The sequence below is a fragment of the Aotus nancymaae genome, unplaced genomic scaffold (assembly GCF_030222135.1).
Source record: "Aotus nancymaae isolate 86718 unplaced genomic scaffold, 86718_ANA_hifiasm-v0.15.2.pri h1tg000072l, whole genome shotgun sequence".
Lineage (NCBI taxonomy): Eukaryota > Metazoa > Chordata > Mammalia > Primates > Aotidae > Aotus > Aotus nancymaae.
In genome coordinates, this window is record NW_026988487.1 from 1,057,998 (window position 1) to 1,077,288 (window position 19,291).

The following is a 19,291-nucleotide window of genomic DNA, read 5'->3' on the forward strand; positions in this document are numbered from 1 at the left end:
AATTAGCCGGGTGTGGTGGTGGCCACCTGTAACCTGTAATCCCATCTACTCAGGAGGCTGAGGTAGGAAAATTGCTTGAACCTGGGAGGTGGAGGTTGCAGTGAGCCGAGATCGTGCCATTGCACTCAAGCCTTGGAGACAAGAGAAAGACTCAGCCTCAAAAAAAAAAAAAAAAAAATCAGAACAGTGCCTGACAAACAGTAAGCACTCACTGTGTAAGCTATTGTTGCTAATGGTTTCTAGCTGTTTCTGTCTCTCTGTCTCTTTATACACACACTGAATTGTGTTTGTAAAATGATACATGCTTTTTATTTTTTTGAGACAGAGTTTCGCTCTTGTTGTCCAGGCTGGAGTGCAATGGCGTGATCTCAGCTCACTGCAACCTCCACCATCCAGGTTCAAGCTATTCTCCTGCCTCAGCCTCCTGAGTAGCTGGGATTACAGACATGTACGACCATGCCCAGCTAATTTTTGCATTTTTAGTAGAGACAGGGTTTCACCATATTGGCCAGGCTGGTCTCAAACTCCTGACTTCAGGTGATCCACCTGCCTTGGCCTCCCAAAGTGCCGGGATTACAGGTGTGAGCCACCACGCCCAGCCAATTCATGCTTTTTTTTTTTTTTTTAAAGAATTCAAGCAATGAAGAAAAGTATAAAGACAACAATAAATTATCTCAAGTCTTACCCATTAAGAATTATTATTAACATTAGATGGGTTAGACAGAAATATTTTATAAAATTGGAACCATATTGAAAACGCTTTTTCTTTCTTTGTTTTTTTTTTTGAGACCGAGTCTTGCTCTGTTGCCCAGGCTGAAGTAGTAGAGACAGGGTTTCACCATCTTGGCCAGGCTGGTCTTGAACTCCTGACCTCATGATCCACCTGCCTCAGCCTCCCAAAGCGCTGGGATTACAGGTGTGAGCCACTGTGCCCGCCTCTTCATGTGCTTTCTAATCATAGGTTTGTAAAATGATTTGTTCATATCTTTTGCTCATATTGCCTTTAGGGCATTTGTCTTTTTCCCCTTGATTCTGGGTCTCTATATATTCTTGACTTAATATCAACCATTATTTGGTTATTTAGGTTCCAATTGTCTTCCTCTAGATTATTGTTCCTCTTATCATTTTCTTTAAAGTAGTTTTCTGGTAAACAAAAATTTGTAGTTTTAATGTAGTTAAATTTAACAATTTTTTTTTCTAAAGAGACAGGGTCTTATTCTGTCACCCAGGCTGGAGTGCAGTGGTGTCATTATAGTTCACTGCACCTGCAGACTCCTGGCCTCAAGTGATCCTTCCACTTCAGCCTCCCCAGCAGCTAGGACTACAGGCATGTGCCACCATGCCTGGCTAATTTAAATTTTTTTTGTAGAGATGAGGTTTCACTATGTCACCTGGTCTTGAACTCCTAACCGCAAGTGATCCTCCCACCTTGACCTCCCAAAGTGTTGGTATTATAGGCATGAGCCACCACACCTGGCCAACATTTTATAGTTAGAACTTTTCCTTGTCTCATTTAAGAAAACTTTTTCTTATTGAAGGTCAGAAAGATATTCATCTGTATTTTTTTTCCATAGAATTTGAAATTTTGCATTTGACATTTAATTCCTTTTAGCATATGCTATGGGGGAAGGATTCATTTTGTTTTTGTTTTCCAATTTTTCCTGTTTGTTTGTTTTTGTTGAATAGTCTTTCTCTTTTTTTACTTTTTTCTTTTAGAGACGGGGTCTTGCTATGTTTCCCAGGCTGGAGTGCAGTGGCTATTCACAGGCGAGATCCCACTACTGATCAGCACAGGAGTTTTGACCTGCTCCGTTTCCGACCTGGGCTGGTTCACCCCTCCTTAGGCAACTTGGTGGTCCCCCGCTCCTGGGAGGTCACCATATTGATGCCGAACTTAGTGCGGACACCCGATCAGCATAATGCACGACAGCCCAGAACTCCTGGGCTCAAGCCATCCTCCAGCATCAGCCTCCTGAGTAGCTGGGACTACAGGCACGCGCCACCGCGCCTGACGAATAGTCTTTTCTTTCTTTCTTTTGGAGACAGAGTCTGACTGTCTCCCAGGCTGGAGCAATCTCGGCTCATGGCAATCTCTGCCTCCTGGGTTCGAGCAATTCTCCTGCCTCAGCCTCTCAAGTAGCTGACTACAGGCGCATGCCACCATGCCTGGCTAATTTTTTTTTTTTTTTTTTTTTGAGAACGAGTTTCACTCTTGTTACCCAGGCTGGAGTGCAATGGCGCGATCTCGGCTCACCACAACCTCCGCCTCCTGGGTTCAGGCAATTCTCCTGCCTCAGCCTCCTGAGTAGCTGGGATTACAGGCACACGCCACCATGCCCAGCTAATTTTTTTGTATTTTTAGTAGAGATGGGGTTTCACCATGTTGCCCATGGCTGGTCTCAAACTCCTGAGTTCAGGCAATCCTCCTACCTCAGCCTCCCAAAGTGCTAGGATTACAGTCTTGAGCCACCGTGCCTGGCTGTTGAATAGTCTTTCTTTTGCCCATGGTCTTAGTCTCATATACTACTTCTGGTAAGCAAAGTCCTCTTTGTGAAATTTCTTCTTCTGAAGTGCCTTGACTATGCCTAGCTCTTTACCCTTCTATATTGCAATATATAATAACTTGGAAATTTTCATGGCAACCTGATTAAGATTTTTACTGAGGTTGGACTAAATCTATTGTTCAATTTGAGAGAAGAGATAACTTTGTGATATTGTCTTTCTATACATGAACATGGGATATTTCTTCATTTATTTAGGTCATCTTTGGCACTCTTTTGTAAAATTTTCCAATTTGTAGGTGTAGGTCTTTTATATCTTTTGTTAACTTTAGTCTTGGGTATTTATTTTTTTCTCTGTAAAAAGCATCTTTTAAAATATATGTTTCCCTGAGAGTGTGTGTGTGGTTTAAAATATATATATATGTATGTTTCCTAGTTGTTACTGGTTTGCAGAATTACAATCAATTTTTGTATATTGATCATGAGATCAACCACGTTGCTAAACTCTCTTATTATTTTTGGGGGATTTCATATAAATTCTTTAGAGCTCTCTCTGTGGCAAATGATATTATTTCAAAAAATGAGAGTTTTATTTCCTTCTTTTTAATCATTATGCTTCTAATTTAGTTTCCTTGTCTTATTGCACTGGCTAGAACCTCAAGTTCTGGTTTCTTGTCTTTTGGCGGATGATTTCCCTCACCCTTTTTTGACCCCACCTCTGATGGGGTCTCACTCTGTCACTCGGGTTAGAGTGCAGTGGTGTGATCATAGGTCACTGCAGCACTGAACTTCTGGGCTCAAGTGATCCTCCTGCCTCAGCCTCCCCAGTAGCTAGGAGTACAGATGTGCACACTATGAAGCCTAGTTAATTAATTTTTTTTTTTTTTTGGTAGAAACAGGGCCTAGTTATATTGCCCAGGCTGCTCTTGAACTCCTGGCCTCAAGTGATCCTCCTGCATTGGTCTCCCAAAGCACTAGGATTAGAGGAGTGAGCTGCCATACTCAGCTCAGTTTCCTCCTATTTATTATGCTTTTTTTCTTAAGATTGTTTGTGGTTCTATAATTTATTTATTTTAGTGGTTTATCTATGCATTTTAATAAGTATATTTAAAAATGAATGATTTTTTTCCTCCCTTCTGGACAGTAAAATAATTTTAGATCACTTTAGTTCTGATCTTCCTCCTGACTTACTGTTCCTCCTTACTTACTAATAAAAACTGACTTCCTTCTTCTGACTTACTGATAATAACTCCTGTATTATCATTTTAGTAGCCATTCTAATAACCTGTTTTCCATTCATGTTTTTCTCCTATCAACTTAGTAATTTCAGTTCTTTCTTTTTTTAACACCTAAAAATTGGACTCCTTTATTATTTTATTGAGAATATGCTTGTTTGGACTTACCTTTTTTGTTGTTGTTGTTGTTTTTTTTTTTGAGATGGAGTTTCACTCTTCTTGCTCAGACTGGAGTGCAATGGCACAATCTCGGCTCACTGCAACCTCTGCCTCCTGGGTTCAAGCAATTCTCCTGCCTCAGCCTCCTGAGTAGCTGAGATTACAGGCATGTGCCACCACACCTGCCTAATTTTGTATTTTTAGTAGAGACAGGGTTCCTCCATATTGGTCAGGCTGGTCTCAAACTCCCAACCTCAGGTGATCCGCCTGCCTTGGCCTCCCAAAGTGCTGGGATTACAAGCGTGAGCCACTGCACCCAGCCCTGGACTTACCTTTATGTTACCATTCTTTTTGTTCATTTTCCCTTTTTTGCATTTCTCTTTTTTGGGGGATCATTCACCTGCTTCTTTAACTAAATTCTTTATAAGTTCTTTTAGAGAAGTTCTCTTTGTAAACTTCCCCTGGGCTTGTTTCTTATAAATGTTATCATTTTCCCCATCAATTTTGAGTCTCACTATGTTGGCCAGGTTGGTCTTGAACTCCGGGCTAAAAAGTTCTTCAAGCAAGCACATACTTCCTCCCAGAGAACTGGTTTACTACCATAACACTGGAAGCTGATTTATTAGGTTGGGCCCCCATGATGTTAGTGAGTAGAGATTTGAGTTCTCCTAAAGAGACTCTTCCAAATTGCTTACCAACGGACTGAAGAATATTGTAGGAGTGAAATATGAGAAGAGGAACTGAGGGGTTAATTTGTTCTTTTGCTACCTTTCACTTACATTTTCTTCTTCCAGCTTTGCCTCACCCTTCCTAGCCACTGTCTTGGGTATCCCCAAGTCCCATGCCTGTTCCTCTCATTTTCTTTGAGAATGACCCTCTATACTTCTAGGTGGTGGTGGTAGTGAAATGGTTATTTTGTTGCTCAGCGTGGGAAGGCGTCATGGGCATCTTGATACCTCTGATTTCAAACTTTTAGCCAATCCACCAGTTGTCAGTACCATGCCTCAATCCCACCTTCTACTGTGCCAAGTTCTGAGCCTCTTAAGCACTCTTTGGGGGTATATCTCTTCACTCATTGTTCATCCCGTTTGTAACATTGTAGGCTGTAGCTCCACATTGCCTAATCACACACTACTCCGCCATCTGCTTTCCAAAAACTTGTTGAAATGATTGTCTGCTTCCTCTTCCTCTGCTGTTCTCTTTGCTCCTGTGGTTTCATGCATTTGAAAAATTCCTATATTGTCATTTTAGTAACCAATGTACAAATTTTAACCTAAACACTCTTCATCAATTTTGAATGAAACCTGGTACATTTTTTTCAGACTTCATGGATTGGCCGCCTTCTTTCTCTACCCCCCATCCCCAAATTTCAGGCAAGTTTTCTTCTATTTTGTCTCTGATTACTTCCCATCCAGCTAGTATTTATTTTTCAGAGATATCCATTATTCTTTGACTTGATCTCAACCCTCTGTTTCTCTCCTTTTTTAAAAAAAATTTTTATTATTTTAATTTTTTTAGACAGTATCTCACTCCCATTGCCCAGGCTGGGGTGCAGTGGCACTATCACAGCTCACTACAGCCTTGACTTCCTGGGCTCAGGTGGCTCTCCACCTCAGTCTCCTAAGTAGCTGGGACTACAGGCACATGCCACCATGCCCAGCTAAATGTTAGTGTTTTTAGTAGAGACAAGATTTCACCATTTTGCCCAGGATGGTCTCAAATTTCTGGACTCAAGCAATCTGCCGACCTTAGCGTCTCTAAATGCTGAAATTATAGGCGTGTGCCACTGCACCCAGCTTTTGTTTCTATTCCTATTACTTTGCTTTCATTTTTGACTTTATATTCTGTCCTCTGGGATAGATTTCCAAAGTTATCTTAGTAGTGGCATATTAACCTGGGGATGGCTGAAGATTAATTTCTAAGGAGGGAGTGATCCAGAAGGATAAATATCTGTACTTAAAATTTACATGAATGCCTTTATGAGTGTCTTTGGTTACAGCTATATTTTGTAAGAGTTGATATAGTGAGAGTTATAAACGGCTGGGTATAAAAGTAACTATTGGGGGCTGGTCTGATAGTAGTGGGTTATCAGAACTTATTAGCATTTTTGTCACTAAAGTTGGTATAAAAATCCCCACTGCTAAATTTGACTGGTTTAAAAGAAAAGTAACTGTTGGGTCAGGACTAGATTAAACAGTAGTTTAATCTTTTCTGACTCAGCAAAACCCAGCCTGCCAGCCAGGTGTGGTGGCCCATGCCTGTAATCCCAACACTTTGGAAGGCCGAGGTGGGTGGATTGATTGTGCTCACAAGTTCAAGACCAGCCTGTGAAACATGGTGAAACCCCATCACTACTAAAAATAAAAAATTAGCCAGGTGTGGTGGGGCACACCTGTAGTCCCAGCTACTCGGGAGGCTGAGGTGGGAGAATTGCTTGAACCTGGGAGGCAGAGATTGCAGTGAGCCAAGATCGTGCTATTGCACTCCAGCCTGGAAGACAGAGTGACATTCTGTCTCAATCAATCAATCAAACAAACAAACAAAAAACCCAGCCTGCCTAAGCTACTTATACCTGGATTGCCATGGGTTTTTCGAGATAGGGAAAAGGGATGCAGAAATTGCTTCAGAAAACATCTGAAAAACACAACTGCCTGAGCTCGTATCTTAATATGACAAGAATTCTTATGTGACGTAAGAGAAATTATGGCACCGAAAGATGATCGAATCATGTTCAGCCACACATGATATCAAAATGGTCTTTCACCACACTGATTTGGCTTTCCCCCAGTTCAGGTGTGATCTTTAGAGCTTTCATTGGAAGTTTAAATTCTGCCATTGGATTTTAGTTTTCTTTTCAGTTTTGTCTTATCTCATCTATCTTTCCTTCATCCTGGCCCTTTATCTTTGTATCTTAGTTTTCTCCTAATAGATTTCTTTTATTTAATTTAATATGCTGAATAGTTACCTGAAATTTTTTGGGTGGTCTGAAAAATGTCAATGTAATTGAAGAGGTAACTGACTATGTGGGATTACCAGCTATATATCAGTTAAATGAATAGTCGAACCGTAAGCTTTTTTGGGCAAAATAATAGACATTGTATACCATACTCCTCCTTTCTGAAAATGTCACCCATTCCCTCCTCCAGGGGTAAGCCTCAGAAGGCCATGTTTATATGATGTGACTCTGCCTTACCTCATCCCCATCATGACTGATCGAAAGTGGATTGACACATGAAAGAATTGAGGTTGAGAGACATTAGTTACTTTGGGGTGGTGCTTGAGTTTGGGTTGTCTAAACTGTGGTGCAACAGGTCAGCCAAGCATGTGAAGATGCAGAGACTACAGTTTGTGGAGTTGGAGCAGAAGAAGATATGCGAGGAGACAGAGGGATAAAATATAAGAAGAGATTGAGTGATAGCAAGACGAGAGTAAGAGTGAAAGAGAATTTCCTGATTCCAGTTCCCTTTAAAGTTCTACTTTTTCCTCTCTTTGTCCCTTGAGTCACTTCCATGTTGTGATAACAAGTTTCCTTCAGTTTGGAGTGGGAGTCTGGGACTACTAAGAGAACCTCAATTAAGACATCCCGCTCTTTCCCTAAGTGGCCTGAGGTAATCTGTGAAAATGGTTCGCTATTCACTTGATCCGGAGAACCCCACAAAGTCATGCAAATCAAGAGGTTCCAATCTTCATGTTCACTTTAAGAACACACGTGAAACTGCCCAGGCCATCAAGGGTATGCATATACGAAAAGCCACGAAGTATCTGAAAGATGTCACTTTACAGAAACAGTACGTACCATTCCTACGTTACAATGGTGGAGTTGGCAGGTGTGCCCAGGCCAAGCAGTGGGGCTGGACACAAGGTCAGTGGCCCAAAAAGAGTGCTGAATTTTTGCTGCACATGCTTAAAAATGCAGAGAGTAATGCTGAACTTAAGGGTTTAGATGTAGATTCTCTGGTCATTGAGCATATTCAAGTGAACAAAGCACCCAAGATGCGCCGCCGGACCTACAGAGCTCATGGTTGAATTAACCCATACATGAGTTCTCCCTGCCACATTGAGATGATCCTTACTGAAAAGGAACATAGGTCCTAAATCAGAAGAGGAGGTTGCCCAGAAGAAGAAGATATCCCAGAAGAAACTGAAGAAACAGAAACTTATGGCACGGGAGTAAATTCAGCCTTAAAATAAATGCAACTAAAAGGAAAAAAAAAAAAAAAAAAAGACATCCCTTCCCAGTCATAATAAGGAAATCACATCATTGTGAGTAAGAGGATGAAGATGCTGCACAGTCTGTTCCTATAGTGAGAGGACATGGCTCCAGCTCATCCTAAACTAATATCAGACTGTTAAGAAACAAGGCAAAAAGCTGTGGGGGTGGAGAGACAGAGATCACATCCTCATTTTATCCCTGTGTAAACTATTTTCTGATCTATCAAAGGTTGACCCTGCCATTCCTAGGTCTTGCTGAAGTGTTGGTGTAGGTTCCACATGAGTAGCAAAACCTCATGAAGCTTCGCCTATAGCCAATTTCCGATTGTGGAGTTCAAAGTGAAAAAGAACAACCGAAGCTTCTGGCCTGGTGGTGAGGACCACAATCATAGTCTGAAGTGGAGGGTCATAGCCAAGTCCTGTCTGCTTCTCATGTTCATACCTACCAAAGAAATCTAGGATTTCAGATCAGTGAAGCAGCAGTGGGTATACATTTTAGATGGCTGCTATGACTTTGGAGTAACAGTGAGATGTTTAAATGAGAGTTAAAAGGGAGATGCCTAAATGAGATTCGCCTGGATGGGAACCAAGCCTGTGAGGCTGACGGTAGCTTGGCAGAGACCAGACAACACTGTCCAAGGAGGCCCTTGAACATCAGCAGGGCCACAGAGTCTCTCCTGCATGCTGTACTCAGTGACAACTTCATTCTTTTGAAACTTACTATAAAAAATTTCAAGTATACAAAACATTTATTAGATTTAACAATTATTCACATTTTGCTATATTGCTTTATTTTTTTTCTGCCATTTTAAACTAAGTTACTAATATCATGGTATTTCACCTCCAAATATTTTAATCTTCATCTCTTAAAAGCAAGAACATTTTTGTTACATAACCACAATGCCACTATCATGCCTAACAAAATCAATAATAATTTCCAGTATGTTCTTTAATTGAGTCCTTATCCATATTTACCTCACCTAAATGTCTTTCACAACTGGTTTATTTGCCCAGATTCCAAACAAAGTCTGTATCTGATATTTTGTTGTTATTCTCCCTCTTGTAATAGGGAATAGTCCTCCTAGTCCTCCTACCTCTCCTTTTTTTTTTTTTTTTTTAATGCTGTTAACTTTTTAAGTAGCCAAATCAGCTGTTCTGTAGAGAAGTATCTCACTTTCTGGATCTGGCCGATTGCTTTCTCATGATGTCATTTAATTTGTTTATCTATACTCTGTATTTCATACAGATTCTCATATTTACTTATTTATATATACACACAGTGGACCTTGAAACTTCGTGCAGTTGAAAATCTGCATAAGCTGGGAGCGGTGGCTCGCCTGCACTTTGGGAGGCTGAGGTGGATGGATCACAAGGTCAGGAGTCCGAGACTGCCTGACCAACATGGTGAAACCCTGTCTCTACTAAAAATACCCAAAATTAGCCAGGCATGGTGGGCACACACCTGTAATCCCAGCTACTCAGGAGGCCGAGGCAGTAGAATCACTTGAACCTGGGAGGCAGAGATTGCAGTGAGCTGAGATCGTGCCACTGCACTCCAGCCTTGGTGACAGAGTGAGACTTCATCTCAAAAAAAGAAAAAAAGAAAAAAAAAGAAAATCTGCATAAACTTTTGATTGCCCAAAAAGTTATCTAATATTGATTGGAAATCTTACCAATAACATAAACAGTTGATTAACAGACATTGTGTATATTATATGTATTATATACTATATTCTTATAATTAAGTAATGAAATGTCCTTAAGGAAGTCATAAGAAAGGGGAAATATATTTATTATTCATTAAGTGAAAGTGAATCATCAAAAAAGTCTTCAACCTTGTTATCTTCCTGTCGGGCGTGGTATATGTGTATATATAGTGTATCTATTATATACTATATTCTTACAATTAAGTAAGCTCGATAAAATGAAATGTCCTTAAGGACTAATGGATAGTCATCATCCTATCAACAGCCACTGGTGTCACTAGAGGTGTCATTATCCTCTAGTAACACCATTTGTTGGCTGGTCCATTCGTTCCCCATTTATTTACAATGCCATCATCATCATATTTGAATTCCAACGTATACATGAGTATCAATCTGTATTTTTTCCTTTTATTCGTTTGTCTACTATGCCAGTTATATACTTTTTAAGTAAAAATGACACATTTTACTTTGAGATAATTGTAGATTCACAAAAAGTTGTAAGAAATAATACAGAGACCGGGCATGGTGGCTCACACCTGTAAGCCCAGCACTTTGGGAAGCCAAGGTGGGTGGATCATTTGAGGTCAGGAGTTTGAAACCAGCCTGGCCAACATGGTGAAACCCCATCTCTGCTAAAAATACAAAAGTTAGCTGGTCATGTTGGTGCACACCTGTAGTTCCAGCTACTCAGGAGGCTGAGGCAGGAGCATTGCTTGGTCCTGGAAGGTGGAGGTTTTAATGTGCCAATGTTGCGCCACTGCACTCCAGCCTGGATGACAGAGGGAGACTGCATCTCAACAACAACAACAATAAAAATTTTTTTTAAAGAAATAATACAGAAATCCCATGTACCCTTTATCCAGTTTTCCCAATGGTAACACTTATAAACTGTAGTACAGTATCACAACATAGATACCAACATTAATGCAATCAAAATACAGAACATTTCCATCACCCCAAGGATCCTATTGCTCATTTATAGTGATATCTATTTCCCTCTGGATCTCACCCTCTCCTTAACCCTGGTCGGTTATCTATTAATCTGTTTTCTGTCAAATTGTTTTTTTTTTTTTTTGACACAGAGTCTTGCTCTGTTGCCCAGGCTGGAGTGCAATGGCATGCTCTTGGCTCAGCTCTTGGGAGGCTGAGGCAGAAGAATCTCTTGAACCTGGGAGGCGGAGGTTGCGGTGAGCCGAGAGGAGAAATATATATTTATTATTCATTAAGTGAAAGTGGATCATCAAAAAGGTCTTCAACCTCGTTATCTTCCTGTTGAGTAGGCTGGGGAGATGAAGGAAGAGGAGATGGAGGAAGACTTGCTGTCTCAGGGTGGCAGAGATGGAAGAGTTGGAGGAGGTGGAAGGGGAGACAGGAAAGGCTGGGACACTTGGTGTAATTTTTATTGGAAAAGATCTGTGTACAAGTGGACTCATGTAGTTGAAAGCCGTGTTGTTTGAGGGTCTAATGGTGAAACCCTGTCTCTACTAAACATACCAAAAATTAGCCAGGCGTGGTGGCGCAATCCTGTAATCCCAGCTACTCAGGAGGCTGAGGCAGGAGAGTCAATCAAACCTGGGAGGCGGAGGTTGCAGTGAGTTGGTGATCTGATATCTGATATCATAGCCGGCATGTTATGTTTAACATATCAGAATGGAATTACTGATATATTAGGGTTTAAAATGAATTGGGAAGTGTTTCTTACTCTTCTACTTTCTGGAAGAGATTATACAGAATTGGTGTTAATTCTTTTTTTTTAAAGACAGGGTCTCACTCTGTCACCTAGACTGGAGTGCAGTGTCACAATCTCAGCTCACTGCAACCTCCGCCGCCCAGGCACAAGCAATCCTCTTGCCTCAGCCTCCTGAGTAGTTTGGGACTACGACATATACCACCACCCCTGGCTAATTTTTGCATTTTTTTTTTTTTTTGTAGAGACAGTTTCACCATGTTGCCCAGCCTGGTCCCAAACTCCTGAGCTCAGGTGATCTGCCCTCCTCAGCCTCCTAAAGTGCTGGGATCACAGGCATGAGCTACTGCACCCAGCCAGAACTAGTGTTAATTCTTTCAACATTTGGTAGAATTCTCCAATAAAACCATCTGGGCCTGAAGATTTCTTTTTTGGGAGTTTTATATTATGAACTCAGTTTACTTAATAGTTGTAGGACTATTCAAATTGTCTGTTTCATATTGGGTGTAGATTTTGCTTTTTGAGGAATTGGTTCATTTCATCTAAGTTATTAAGTTTATACGCATAATTATTCATAACATTCTCTTATTCTCCTTTTATTGTCTGCAGATCTGTAGTAATATCCCATTTCGGTCCTGCCATTGGTAACTTGAGTCTTCTTTTTTCTTTGTCAGTCTTGCCAGAGGTTTGTCAATTTTATCCACTTTTAAAAAGAACTACTTCTTTGTTTGATTTATTTTCTATATTGTTTTAAATTTAATAGATAGTGGCTCTTATCCTTTCTCCAGCTTGCTTTGCATTTATTCTGCTCTTCTTTTTCTGGCTCTTGAGGAGGAAGTTTAGATTATTGATTTGAGACTTTTCCTTTTTTTTTTTTTTTTTTTTTTTGAGAGAGTCTTGCTCTGTCCCCAGGCTGGAGTGCAATGGTGCAATCTCGGCTCACTGCAATCTCTGCCTCCCAGGTTCAAGCAATTCTCCTGCCTCGGCCTCCCGAGTAGGTAGGATTACAGGCGCACACCACCATGCCCAGATAATTTTTGTATTTTTAATAGGGATGGGGTTTCGCCATGTTGGCCAGGCTGGTCTCAAACTCATGACCTCAGGTCATTTGCTTGCCTTGGCCTCCCAAAGTGCTGGGATTACAGGTGTGAGCCACCGCACCCAGCCTCCTTTTTTCTAATGTATGTATCTAGTGCTATATATTTCTTTCTCATTACTGGGCGCTATGGCTCACACCTGTAATCCCAGCAATTTGGGAAGCTGAGGTGGGTGGATCACTTGAGGCTATGAGTTAAAGACCAGCCTGACCAACATGGTGAAACCCTGTCTCTACTAAAAATACTAAAATAACCCAGGTATGGTGGTGAGCACCTGTAGTCTCAGCTACTCAGGAGAAAGAGGTGGGAGGATTGCTTGAGACCAGGAGGTGAAAGTTGCAATGAGCTGAGATGGTACCACTGCACTCCAGCCTGGGAGACAGAGACCCTCTCTCTCTCTCTCTCTCTCTCTCTCTTTTTTTTTTTTTTGAGACGGAGTTTTACTCTTGTTGCTCAGGCTGGAGTGCAGTCGCATGATCTGCAGCCTCCGCCTCCCAGGTTCAAGCGATTCTCCTGCCTCAGCCTCCCGAGTAGCTGGGGTTATAAGCATGCACCACCACGCCCAACTAATTTTGTATTTCTAGAAGAGACGGGGTTTCTCCATTTTGGTCAGGCTGGTCTCAAACTCCCGACCTCAGGTGATCTGCCAGCCTCAGCCTCCCAAAGTGCTGGGATTACAGGCGTAAGCCATTGTGCCCAGCTGAGACCTTGTCTTTAAAAAAAAGAATTCTCTCTCAGCACTGTTTCATATGTCTGTCCCACATATTTTGATGTTGCATTTTTATTTAGTTGAATGTATTTTTTTTTTTTTTGAGACGGAGTTTTGCTCTTGTTACCCAGGTTGGAGTGCAATGGTGTGATCTCGGCTCACCGCAACCTCCGCCTCCTGGGTTCAGGCAATTCTCCTTCCTCAGCCTCCTGAGTAGCAGGGATTACAGGCACTCGCCACCATGCCCAGCTAATTTTTGTATTTTTAGTAGAGACGGGGTTTCACCATGTTGACCAGGATGGTCTCGACCTCTTGACCTCGTGATCCACCCGCCTCGGCCTCCCAAAGTGTTGGGATACAGGCGTGAGCCACTGCGCCCGGCCTAGTTGAATGTATTTTTAAATTTCCCTTGAGACTTTCTCTTTGATCCATGGATTATTTAGAAATGTGTTGTTTAGTTCCAAGTGTTGGGAGATTTTCTTGCTATCTTTCTATTATTGGTTTGTAGTTTTATTCCATGGAGAACACATTCTATATAATTTTAATTATTTAAAAATTGTTGGCCAGGCTCAGTGGCTCAAGCCTGTAATCCTGGCACTTTGGGAGGCTGAGGTAGGTGGATCACATAAGGTCAGGAGTTCAAGACCAGCCTGGTCAACATGGTGAAACCCCATCTCTACTAAAAATACAAAACTTAGTGAGGCATGGTGGCAGGTGCCTGTAATCCTAGCTACTTGGGAGCCTGAGGCAGGAGAATCACTTGAACCTGGAATGCAGAGGTTGCAGTGAGCTGGGATCATGCCATTGCACTTCAGCCTGGGTGACAGAGCAAGATTTCATCTCAAAAAAAAAATTATTGAGATAATTTTATGGCCCAGGATGTGGTATATTTTGGTATACATCTTGTGGGTACTTGAAAATACTGTTCATCCTGCTGTTGTCAATTGTAATGTTCTATAAATGGCAGTCAGATCTTGTTGGTTGATGATGTTAGGTTCTTCTGTACACTTACTGATTGTATTTATTTTTATTTATTTATTTTTTGAGGCAGAGTCTAGCTCTGTTGCCAAGGCTGGATGCTTGGCTCACTGCAACCTCCCACTGCCTTCCAGGCTCAAACAATCTTCCCACCTCAGCCTCCGAAGTAGCTGGGATCACAGGCGCACTGCCATGCCAAGCTAATTTTTGTATTTTTTGAAGAGATGGGGTTTCACCATGTTGGCCAGGCTGGTTTTAACTCCTGATCCTCAAGTGATCAGTCTGCCTCAGCCTCCCGAAGTGCTGAGATTACAGACCATGTTGCCCGGCTAGTCTAGACCACCTGAGCTCAAGGAGATCTGCTTGCCTTGCCATCCCAGAGTGCTGGGATTACAGGCGTGAGCCACCACGCCAGGCCTTGGAGGAGTATATCTACTGCATTAGAATATTGAGTGATTCCATTTAAAACCAAGGATTCTTTATATTTGTTACTGCTGTATTTTATGTCCAACATTGAAGAGTCATAGTTTTCTTGAAGTTTCTTGTTAGATATATTATTATATCATCACAGAGATTTTTTAAAATTGTAAATGGAATATTATTAACTAGCTATTTCTAATGAGTAATTGTCAACATCTATACAGTGATTAGTTCTGTGTATTTATCTTATATCTGGCCACTTTACTAAGTCTTTTCATTAATTCTTCCAGTGGCTTTTTTTCCCCTCTACTAAGCATCCTCTTTCCCCACATTTCTGATAGCAGCTTCAGGAGTGCATACAGTACAAGTCAATCACAGCATCCCATGCTCCTGGATGAAAGGTTGGCACATGACCCAAGACAAACCAATCAAAACCCTTCTTGGGATTTTTATGGCTGCAGTTGATAGAAAAGGGCTTATTTTTTCCCTAGTTATGGTTTTCGGGTATCATCCTGGATGCCACTGGTAGCCAGCATCCTCTAATTGCATGGATAAAGTCATTCTAATTTGGGAGACAATGAGGCTGAAACACAAAGTGGGAAACCAAGATAATAGAGAGAGAGATAAACTAGCAGTATTTGGTCCTTGTTTCCAATATATTCCTGCCTTTTCCATCTCATGACACAGTAAGTCACCTTTTGTTTAAATTGAGTGGGGTTGTTTATTTGCGATTAAAAGAATCTTGACCATACAGAACTGGTACCAGAAGTTGGGTGATGTAAGCAACAGAATTTGACAAGTGAACCTGGACAGGTTTCGTGGAATGCAATGAAAAGCCCCTCTTTCCAACTTGGGGAAGTAACTATTCTCATGGTAGAGGATTAGCTGGCTTAACCATTTCCTGTTATATCTTGGGACCCAGAGTATGTGGCCAAAAGTACTGAAATTATTGGGGACTTGATGGAAAATGTCAGATATTGAATATAATGTACTTCCTGTGGTCTTCAATACAGTGCTACAAGATAACAAAAATCTTTCTTTTAAGCTGAACCATCCGAGGAGGTTGGATAATTAACTTCATTAAGAAAGATTCAATCTATCTGTGGCCAATGATCTAAGACCACCAAGAGACAATCGTGTGCTGTGTGTAACTGCAAAAGCTGAATTTTCTTCTCTATGCTCAAGTTTAAGAACTGTCAGAGGAAATGATCTGTTATACCCATAATCTGTTTTTTTGTTTTGTTTTCTGTTTTCTGTCTCTCTGTTCTGCACACACAGTGTCAAATAACTTCCCTTGTAATCCAGTCAGCCCTCCCCTTATTGGAGTCTCAGCAGCTCCTAGGGCTATAGGCTCTTATTCAATACCAGCAAGAAAGAGCAAGTCCATTTCACAGTGTTCCCAGTAAAAGTCCTGTGATTCACTCCAGGCTGGTAGAGATCAACTGCCCATCCCTGGGCAATCATTTTGACTAGGGAGATGGGAATATACTGAGTGGGCACATCCTAGATTTGGGAGTGGAAACAACCCCAGATTAAATATCCTGTCTGAGAATGGGATGGGGGAGATAATTCCCCAAAGGAAATTCAAGGTCTCAATCCCAGAAAGATGCTGAGAAGTGAACCCCAGATGTTCTAAGGAAGAGCCTTAACCTAAGGCCTAGATGGCATCATCAGAGCCTCCAGACCTGTTGCTAGGAGACAGACACCACCATAGCCAGGTTCAGAGTCAAATTTCATAACTGGGCAAAATTGTTGGCATTGGTTCCTTGAACATGGTATCCCCAGGAATTGAAATGGCAGACGGTCAACTAGGATTTAAGGGAGTTGTGTCACCAGAGAAATCCCGGGCCTGGCAAACAGGGCCCTCTGATGGCTCAGCCCTGAGGTCATTCCCACTCTATGCCAGCAGGAAGCGGGGCACTTGAGGACTTGAAACTCCTCCCAGGTCTGGCCATGGAGGGCAAAAGATGAGGTAAATTCAGGCAGTGGCCACGGTAGGGGCAGTCTGATTTGCTAAGAAATAACTGATTTCACTGCCAGGGAAGTGAGTTCTTGCAGGTCCTATTCTCCTGCTTGGAGTCCATTTTCTAGACTGTGGACCACTGTTACTTTACCTCCTCTCCCCTTCCTTTTAAAAAATATACATTATATTTTTTAAAACAAAAATCATAAGTGTTTTTTGTTTTTTGAGACAGAGTCTTGCTCTGTCACCTAGGCTGGAGTGTAGGGGCATGATCTTGGCTCACTGCAACCTGTGCCTCCTGGGTTCAAGTGATTCTTGTGCCTCAGCCTCCCGAGTAGCTGGGACTACAGGTGTCTGCCACCATACCCAATTAATTTTTTTTGTACTTTTAGTAGAGACAGGGTTTCACCATGTTGCCCAGGCTGGTCTCGAACTCCTGGCCTCATGTGATCCACCTGCTTTGGCCTCCCAAAGTGCTGGAATTGCAGGCATGAGTCACTGTGGCTGGCCTTAAGTGCTCATTTTTATAAAACAAAACAATGTAGAAAGTTACAAAGTGAAACCTTAGTCTGTCCCCAGACCCTCCCTCTTTGGGTCCACTCTGACTCTCTAGAGAGTAACACCTTTAAGAGTTAGGTGTGAATGAATCTTCCAGCGCTTTCTCTATATACATACAAATACAAGTATACATCTAAAGCGTACAGGAGAGTAAAATTCAAAAAGTCTCCCTCTATCAATTCTGAGGCCCACTCCCAGAAGTAATTATTTTTAACTATTTTTAGCTTTCCTTATAATACTTCCTTGAAGATAGAAAATATGCTTCCATCTCTGCCTAATCCATCAAGTTTAAACAGTAGCTTCTGACTCCCTATGATGAACGGTGATAAATGCTATTGCTTTCACTTCTTCCTTCTTTTAATCCCTGCCAGTCACATATTTATTTACTTCTTCTATTATTTACTTTTAGAAATTTAAATAATACATTTCAACATCTATTTCCTGACTTCTTTTTGGATCACTGCCATACAAAAATGATTTTCCTTTATTCTCATACTTGATTGATAGTTTGGCTGGGTATAATTTCCTTTCAATATCAGTTAGGATTAAGGTTAGCTATAAATAAAAGACTCAAAATAGCAATGGCTTAAACAAATTGAAGTTTATTTCTTTCTCTTGTGAAAGACTGGAGGGCACTAGGTTCCTCCCAGTTTTCCACTGTGTCACACTTAGGATGTGATCCTTGTACTCATGGTTCAAGAGGATGGCTTCATATTGGCTTTCTAAGCAGCAGGATGGAGGAAGATGCAAAGAAGGAAGGGAGAGTTGGAACTTAGTCACACAGACACACTTAGCTTCATGGAAACCTAGATGTGGAAACTTCATTCTGGATGGCCAAGCACCCAGCTGATTTTTTTTTTTTTTTTTTTTTTTTGAGACATGGTCTCACTCTATTGCCCAGGCTGGAGTGCAGTGGCCTGATCACAGCTCACTGAAGCCTCAACTTCCTGAGCTCAAGTGATCCTCCTATCTCAGTCTCCAGTAGCTGGGAATACAAGTACACACTGCCATGCCCAGCTAATTTTTAATTTTTATTTTTTTGTAGAGATATGGTCTCACCATGTTATCCATGCCCATGTTGTTCCCTGGATGGTTTTTGTATTTTTAGTAGAGACGGGATTTCACCATGTTGACCAGGCTGGTCTCGAACCCCTGACCTCAGGTCATCTGCCCACCTCGGCATCTCAAAGTGCTGGGATTACAGTGCCCAGGCTGGTCTTGAACTCCTAGGCTCAAGAAATCCTCCTGCCTCAGCCTCCGAAAATAGTGGGATTACAGGTGTGAGCCACTACACTCAGCCCAATATCTGGTGTTTGTGGGTTTTTTTTTTTTTTTTTTTTTTTTTTGGAGACATGGTCTCACTCTGTTGCCCAGACTGTAGAGTGCAGTGACTTGATCTCTGCTTACTGCAGCTTCTACCTTCTGGGTTCAAGCGATTCTCATGCCTCAATTTCCCAAGTAGCTGGGATTATAGGCATGTGTCACCATGCCTGGCTAATTTTTGTATTTTTTGTAGAGATGGGATTTGGCCATGTTGGCCAGACTGGTCTTAAACTTCTGAGCTCAGGAGATCCACCCGACTTGGCCTCCCCAACTGCTGCGATTACAGGTGTGAGCCACTGCGCCCGGTCAACTATCAGTCTTAATGCACCCTCTACTCTTCGACCTCCTCCTCCTCCTTCTCCTCTTTCTTCTTTTTTTGAGACAAGGTCTGGCTCTGTTGCTCGGGCTGGAGTGCAGTGGCATGATGATATGACCATAGCTCACAGCAGCCTGGAACTCCTGGGCTCAGATGATCCTCCCACCTCAGCCTCCCGAGCAGCTGTAGGACCATAGGTGTGTGCCACCAGGCCCAGCTCTCTTCCTTCTTCCTGAATCAGGTATTGCTTATGAGATGTCAGCTGACAATCTGATTTTCATTTTACCTTTGTAGGTAATCTCTTTTTCCCCTGGAAGTCTTCAGATGAGAGAGAATGACTCATGCAGAACACTTGGGATGCAGGAGTGCAAACCATTTCCTCAGAATTCACCAGTAACCTGTGCTTGTCCTCCTCTCGGACTCTGCC

General features: G+C 41.8%; 1 pseudogene; it reads left to right on the forward strand.

Annotated features, from left to right (window-relative positions):
* Window positions 1-7,162: 7,162 nt before the first annotated feature.
* LOC105716989 (large ribosomal subunit protein uL22-like) lies at window positions 7,163-8,744 on the forward strand (annotated as a pseudogene).
* The last annotated feature ends 10,547 nt before the right edge of the window (window positions 8,745-19,291 follow it).